At 39.8% G+C, this 8,284-nt stretch overlaps 1 long non-coding RNA gene across 2 annotated transcripts; it reads right to left on the bottom strand.

The window, feature by feature from the left end:
* Nucleotides 1-2,162: 2,162 nt before the first annotated feature.
* LOC121984090 lies at nucleotides 2,163-4,595 on the bottom strand. Of its 2 annotated transcripts, XR_006112786.1 has the most exons (3): nucleotides 3,943-4,595; nucleotides 3,071-3,862; nucleotides 2,163-2,993 (listed from the first exon to the last, which is right to left on the bottom strand). It is a non-coding gene; the product is annotated as an uncharacterized LOC121984090 (long non-coding RNA). The 2 variants fall into 2 exon arrangements; XR_006112785.1 differs by having other exon boundaries at nucleotides 3,071-4,595.
* Between the last annotated feature and the right edge of the window lie 3,689 nt (nucleotides 4,596-8,284).

Below are 8,284 nucleotides of genomic sequence, written 5' to 3'. Positions count from 1 at the left end.
TAAGGATGTGAAGATGGGAGGTGGACAAAGAAATAGCTACTCGTCCATTAGTATTGGGCTGGTATTCGGTTAAACAAGATCATCTTGGGGCGAGATTGAAATTTAAACAAACCTCTTGTCACAAAAGGGGTAAGAAAGTAGTAGAACAAAAGAGGTGATAAGGGAATACGGAATAGACAGTAGACAATAACAAAACCACTCAAGATTCTAAATGATTGGGGAATAAATTAGTTTAAGGGAATGTTGAAATAGCAACTGGCCGCAATAAAGAAGGGAGAAAGGGGGAAATGAAGGCCAGACTCAACTTGTGCCAAAAAAACAGCAATACTCCCTGGAGGTGGATGATGAGGACGGTCTTCGGGAGTAAGGACCACAACGTCATTAGGGATACCGAAGTTGACTTGCAAATGGTAAGATTCGTCGAAATAGAATTGAAAAGAACATCATGTATACCATTCATTATTTCCTGCCATCTTTAGAAAAGCAAGTTGCATGCACTTGAGAGGAGAAGTAACAAAGTGTTGTAGTGAAAACGAAGAAGACAAGGATGAGTGGGAAAAATCCTTAGGGCGTGTTTGGTTCGGGGTTATCGTTGATAACTTTAGTTGGTTATCAACGATAGCTTTGTTTGGTTTAAGTAATTGGTGATTCCTGGTGATACAACATTCCCGTCACATCAGCAATTAGGGAATAGAACCAGGAATCACAAAACCTTGGAAATCTTAGGTTTTCTACGATTCCTGGGTTATCAATATTTTTTTCCAAAATTACCCTTCGAATCTTCCCTAACATTCTCTCAGAGCTCAACGCCCTCCACCTCTTCTCCAACAGCCAGCGCCGCCTGCTGCCTCGCTCCGCCACCAGTTCGACCTTTCCCTCGCTGGCACAGAGCAATACAGCATCGGACGAGGAGATGAGCAAGAGTAAATTACAAGGGACGAGATCTTCTTCCGCCTTCTCCCCTTCGATCTCCTCCACGAGATCTTCTTACCCTTCGACTTCTGCCCAACAGCCGTCACGAGCGATGTGAAGATGTTGGCGTGGAAAGAAGACAGTAGAAAGGTACGAGGGAAAAAGAAGATGTCGGCGTTGCTGCCTGGGAGAAAGAAGATGTGAAGATGTCGACGTTGCTACCTGGGAGAAAGAAGATGTCGACGTTGCTGCCTGGAAGAAGAAGATGTCGGCGTGGAAAAATTGGGCATGAGGGAGAAGAACAGTAGAAAGGTAAGCCTATTAAAAAATTTAATCACATCATATTTAAAAAATATATAAATTTATATAAATTTTAAAACTATAAATCAATTTTATTTATTTATTATATATATTATCAATTTATTAATTAATAATATTATAATAATTTAATTTAATTTAATCTAAAAAATAATCAGATAATTGTATCAGGGGTAATATAGTAAATGTTAAATTAGATTATACCATTACTTAGGTTGAACATAAAAATTATATTTTATTTCTCATAATCTTGATTATGTGATTACCAAATAATCATATAACTAAAATTATATTTGATAATATAAATCAAACGCACTCTTAAGAGTTTTTTTCGTGAAAAAGTGTATAAGAAATTGTTGGAAAGGTTCTCTATGAGGGACTGTCAGATCATTGATAGTGAAAAAAGCAGGATCAAATGTGTGTCGTAGATGAGAAAGGTAAGGTGGTGAAAAAACAAGAAAAAGTGGTGCGTTGCTAATGGCATACACACACATGTTGCTAACGTAAGGCCTGCAATGGTAGGTGAATAGACAGACAAGCGTCTCGAGGCAATAGCACTTTTACCCAGATAAACTTGAATTTTTTGTGCAATCCTTTTATTATAAAGGAAGGAACATTATGTTGGAAATGATGGGTCAAATGCGTAACGAATTATAGTTCACTCTTCAGGTTGATCATCCTCAAGGTAATTATTTTAACTCATCCATCATGGTTCGCTCAATTGTAAAGGCCGAGCATACTGCACTTTATGTATGATAGGATGATCGTTCTTAAGAGTTGAGCTCATCACAGTTGGCTTAGTTGTAGAGGTCGAGCATACTTCACTTTATGTATTGCAGGTGAATCGCCCCTAAGGGCCAAGCGCATTATAGTTCGCTCGTCCGTAGGGGTCTACAGCTTGGCCGAGCTTTATAGTATGAGCAGACGGTTAATTATGAAGGAATGAAGTCGCAGTAGAAACCTTTTTTAGAATTAAGTAAAAATTACAAACTTGTCACATTAAGAAGTTAACATTTAAAAAGTGTATGGCGGGATAAAAGGATAAAAAACAAAATAAGTCATGTAAATTCTGGGAATAAATCTGGGGCAGCTTCCTGAGTTATATGCGCGAGGTCCAGAAAGATATCAGGAGGGTTGGAAGTTAAATAGCCACTCTCCTTCGGTTGTTCCATGGCTCCTTGTACCCCCAAATTGAGCGCTTGGATAATGGCATCAGCAATCGGAGAATTGAACTCTTCAATTGCAAAGAGTTCCTTCTTCTTTAACTGGAACCGACCCTCGTCCCCTACTCGATAGTTTGTCCACTCAGATCGAAGTGTTGTTATTTTGAACTGAGCGGATACCAAATTAGTGTGATTAGTGGTTAAGTCTGATAGCAGGGAATCTTTCTCAGCGGTTAGATTCACCAACTCAGAGGTTTTGGCTGTTAACTCGACAGTATGGGCAACTTTTTGTGATTGTAGCTGATCAGATAATTGGGCATTCTTCTCAAGTTGTTCAGTTAACTTCGCCTGTAAATCTGCTTGAAAACTTACCTCTATTTGAAGCTAAGCCTCAACGGAATCTAAAGCAGTCTTCAATTGATCTACTTTCTGGAGCTCATTCTTAGCCAGCTCTTGGGCTTCTCGAAGTTAGGAAGATAACACTTTTATTCATTCGAAATCCCTAACACTTGAAGCCTAGGAGTTTTGTTGTTGTAATAACTCCTTTTCTTACGCTAGGTCGTAGAAATGTTGAGCAACATGCATGTTAAAGGCCCAGCTCTGAATAATAGACATGATCACAAATCACTAAGATGGAAGAGAAATAAGAGAAAAGCAAGCGATATAAGTTACAATACCTTAGTTTGTGAGTATGTGAGCTCATCCGATAACTCTTTATGAGAGAGTCCCCTAATTAATTTTTGAGCATCGGACCAAGCTTCTACCAAACAACCTCCTAATAAAAAAGGAAAGGTAATAGGAAGAACACAGTATGGAGATATTGTACTAGGGGTGGAAGGTAAACAATAAAGCATGGTGGTGGCCTAAGCTCTTCGGGCACGACACCGCTAGATCTTCCCTGAGGGGAAGGCAAAAGGCTGGGAACAGGAGGATCACTTGGTAAAGAGGAGCATTCCCCATCTGCAAGGGACTAAGTTATGTAAGGCTCGGATAAAGAGCCAATAGGGTGAGCTCCGGCGACGACACCTTTCCAGGGGCATCATTCTCTGGGATGGTTATGGCCTGTCTTTTAGGGGAAGGGGCGAGAGTGAGTTTTTGCCCCTTCGTTTCCTCTTTAAGGGTTATTCTAGCTCTGAGGGAGACTCCTCTAATGGAGATGATAAAGCAGGAGCAGGCCCCTCTGAAGGTACTGCTGCGTTAGATTTAGTTGCGCGGTTAGTTGCTCGGCTAATAGTTCTTGTTCTTTAGCTTGAAGCTCCTCTTCAGAGAGGATGATCTTTTTATTAATCAAAGTTCTCAAAACGGAGTTCACTTCATAAAAGGAGAGGCATCTCAATTAGTGATAACATAAAGATTGAATTGCTCGAACTTACCAAAAGAACATCGTAGCTTCTTTTGACCAGAGCTTAATCCAAAAAGGTACAAGAATTCATCTTGTAGCCAACAGTGAATTTTGAACCTTTGTCCACCTAGTTTAGATAGATAAGAAACAGAAATAGGATCTTATTTATGTTTTGTTGAATCTGGAAGAGGAGGAAAAGAGAATTACCATGAAGAGGACCAAGTTTTCAAAAAGAAGAAATGTGACTTCCAACTCTTGATTGAAGACGGCATATCCTCAAAGAAAATCGCATTCGAACAGAATTGAAAAAGAAAAGTCACATGTTTCGATTTTTGGGGATAAGCAAATAGGTCCAAGTTGTAAGGGGTGGGAGAAATGTGGAATAAGCGGAACAACATATACACCCCACATATATAGCGGAAAGCATTAGGGATAAATTATTGTAAGGAGATATGGAAATATTGACTTACTTCCAATAGGAAGGGATGAACAAGGAAGCACAAGCCAGTCACTAGTTGATCAGAGAAAAAGTTGAGGTGTCCATCAGGAGGAAGTTGAGGACGCTCATTCAGAGAAGGAAGATGAATTTGATAATTATAGGGTATCCCATATTTAGAATAAAGAAGAGCTCGAGTGGAAACATCGAAACTCGAAGCAATGGAGGTATACCATGGAGCGAAGGATTCGTCAATCATGGTAGCACAGAACGAAACAAAAGATAAAAAAACTTACTGGGTTCATCGGAAGATTGAAAGGGCAGGAGTCAAGAAGAAGAAAGATCGCCGAAATAAGATGGAAGCATATCATAAGGGACGAAGAATACAGACTCGAGTATTGTCTAGGGTTTTGTAAAAAAGAGTTTGATATCACCGTTAGATTAGAACGGCTTGTATAAGGGCTATCATTGATTTTTGACGTCTCATGGGATTATCCGAGACGTAGTAGTTTGCCCAATCATTGATTTTTGACAATTAAACGTGTTTTTACAATTTACAAGGCAAAGAATGTCAGCAGAGTAAAGTAGAGTAGACATGTGGCGCCCACTCATAAAGGAACATTTATGAGAGACGTGTACGGCATAACATTTTATACTTAAGAATGTATTTTCACTCTGCCTCAGTAAGGGACCGAGTGGAATGTAACTCGTTCTCGAGAAATTCTACCAAGTGTCGGAGGTACACACAATAAAGGAGTGGGAATAAAACTAAAATTCAATCGGATTCAAATTTCATTGACTTACTGCAAACATGACCAAGCATAAGGACTCTAGACCTTACCTCTAAGTTAACGGAACAATAGGCTCGGTTAGACAATAGACGGTCGGATTCAGAGAAACTTGACCAGTTAAGAAATCGTTCGAGTTGGAGATAGATATTTGAACCGTAAGAGGCTTGTAATAAACAATTAATCTAACAAAAGCTGATCGATAAAAAGGATTGTTATATGCTCTCAACCAAACAAGACTCGAGCGAGTTTAGGGACATTCTGTATGCGTTTGGTTGGATAGAGTTTGTACATCTAGCCTTATGTATGGCTTTGATTGAATGGGTAAAAGATGGTCAAACATAGAAGTTCTCTATGGCTGTTCGATCAGGCAAAAGTTAGACGAGCCTAGGAATAATTGTTAGCATAACAAGGTATAATGATTTAACATGAAACTTTGTATTATCATTAACAACCACACAAACAATGATGGAACTCTTGAATTTTTAGCTAGGAGTTTTCCATAAAAGATACATTAAATAGATAGTGCTCTACTTGTCCTGCCTCATGGAGATGCCAGGTTGTTCTGCCTAATCCAAGGATGGACATGTAGTTGAATAACAGCTGGGACAAAGATAAGATGTTTGTTCTGTCCTCTTACATTTGTATGACTCGCCCTCATGGGTTTATGACAGAGAGGCCAATTCTGATTTGACTTGATCTAACTCAGTTTGCAAGGAAGTTACCTTAGCTTTTTGTTGGTCCAAATCTCATTGTTGTTATGATATTAATAAATCATCTACATGAATCTGTTAATGCGGTTAGCACTAACGGTCTAACTCAGATTTTGATGAATGACAAAGTAAGTTAAATTAGTTTCATTGTGATCTAATACTTTTACTAAGTGTGCAGGAGAAGCCCAGCTAGGTCGACGGGTCGATCGGATAGCTGGCACAAAGCCTAGATTGGTCGACGAGCTGACCGGATGTTTGGAACGAAGCCCAACTAGGTCAACGGACTGATCGGATAGCTGGCACGAAGCCCAGACAAGTCGACGGGTTGACCGGATGTCTGGCATGAAGTCTAGCTAGATCGACGGGCCGACCGGATAGCTGGCACGAAGTCTAAACGGGTCAACGGGCTGACCGGACATCTAGCAGGTAAGTTAAGGTAAGTCACTGGAGGGGAGTGATTTGGTGAGGACGCGTTCTCAGTGAGGGAACTTAGGAGCCGATCCAACTTAGAACCATTTAGGGAATCTAAGTTGAGATCGTAATTAGATTCCGGTCTCGGCGAGACAGAATCTAATTACTACTATTTTCCTTAATTGTGCTAATTTTTATTTTATAGGGTAGTATAATTTTTTTATTTTTGCCTCAGACTAACATTTTCTTACAGGAAAATGAACTTCTAGAAGATGGTGGTCCGGGCGCCCGGAAGGGATCCGGGTGCCCAGAACTGGTCCGAGCGCCTGGAAGGAAAATTTTATCCCATCGCAACAGTCGCAACGTGGAGCTCACTGATTGGCTGAGCTACGTCACAGTCCAGGCGTCCGGAAGGGATCCAAGCGCCCGGAGCTTCCTATATAAGGAGGCATCACCCTGTAGTGAGGAACAACAACTTCTTCCAACAACTGCTCTGTGGCGCTCTGCTCCTGCGACGCTACGAAGCCTCTCCGATAACCTGCGGCTCAAGTTCTATTTATTGTTGTCAGTATTTTCATTTTAATAGTTCTTGTACTCAACTTTGTAATCTTGTTTGCGAACTATTAATGATTGCCCAAAGAAAGCACTCGACGAGTGTGGACCTTGGAGTAGGAGTCGACGAAAGCTCCGAACCAAGTAAAACCGGTTCGTGTTAGCGTTGTGTTTTATTTTTACTTTTCTGTTGTGCACTCGACTTCGCTATGAATAATTTTTTGTCGCTATTCACCCCCCTAGCGACTTTCACGATCTAACAAGTGGTATCAGAGCAGGTACCACTCTGATTTGGTGCAACCACCAATCAGACAAAAAGGGGTGAAATTTATTTTAATTTTTTTGGCTTTAAGTTTTTCAAAACAATCCAAACTGGTATAGTTGCCTTTTTGGATCTTTTTTCACAATAAATTAAACTGAATTGGTGCAACACCAATTCAGTCTTAAATTTCTTTCTTTCTCCCACACTACTAATCCAAGACCAAGTCTTAGGATTTCTTTCTCCTTATTTTTTATGTGCAAGGTAAAATGTCACAAATCAAAGGTTTCAGCACATTCCGTCCCCCTTGTTGGTTAATCCTAGGAAAACGTACCGGTTCCACTGTACAAAATTTTGTACAAGTGTCGAACCTTTCCTTAAATAACCTATTGTGTTCTTTAGAAGTTAAATTAGGAATCGCAGACGGAACTTAACATCATTGATTCCAAATTTAACTTATCTATTCTTAATGGTTTAAATTTGGATCTCCTGCGGAACTTAACACGTTCGATCCAAAACCACCCATGTTATTAATTCCATAAATATTAATTTCCAAAATCGGTTTCCAGGACTGCATGGCGAGGCACATGGCCTTCTTGGATATGGGAGCAACCACCACCGCCTAGGCAAAACCTTTTAAGGAAAGCTAATATTTATTTCCTTAAATAACTCTAGGTTAACCAAAAGGAACAATCGAAACACAAGTTCGAAAAAGAAGAAAACACAAACTCCAAAAACTATTTTGAAAAACTAGATCTAATTGCCTCTTGTATTTTAAAATTCTTACAAAAAAAAAACAAGCATGATGCGGAAAATAATTGATAATTATACCTTCTTTTTGTATGCTAATGACCTCAAGATCTTCTGCCGTATTCCTCGCCTCGCCTTGAACGTCGTGTGGGCGACGAACCTCCAAGATGATCACCACCCAAAAGAGCTTCTCCTCCTTGCAATATCCGGCCACCACAACCACAATAGAAAAGAGAGCAAAGGGAGAAGAGAGGGAGAGAGGGGCCGGCCACCAAGAGATCACCCAAGCAATAGAATAAGAGTTGTGTCTCATGAAGCCCCCCTTACCCCTTCTTTTATATTACTTGCCCAAGGCAAATAAGGAAAGATTTTAATAATTTTCCTTTTCCCTTTTAATTTTCCTTTTTCCTTCCTCTTGATTGAATCAATCATCAATCAATGGTTGAGATCAATCCTATTTGTTTTAGGATTGGGATTGAATCCTATTGGCCGGCCCTTGCTTGGGCACCAAGCAAGGTGGCCGGCCACATTAAAAGGAAAGGAAAAAAAATTTTATAAAAAATTTCACAAGAAGAAATTCTCTTATAAAATTTACAAGCTCTCTTTCCTAAAGTATGAGTTAAAAAAGGAAAGTTTCTAA

This window comes from Zingiber officinale, chromosome 5B (genome assembly GCF_018446385.1).
Source record: "Zingiber officinale cultivar Zhangliang chromosome 5B, Zo_v1.1, whole genome shotgun sequence".
NCBI lineage: Eukaryota > Viridiplantae > Streptophyta > Magnoliopsida > Zingiberales > Zingiberaceae > Zingiber > Zingiber officinale.
The sequence above is the reverse complement of the archived record's forward strand: the minus strand, read 5'-3'. Positions and strand labels throughout refer to the sequence as shown.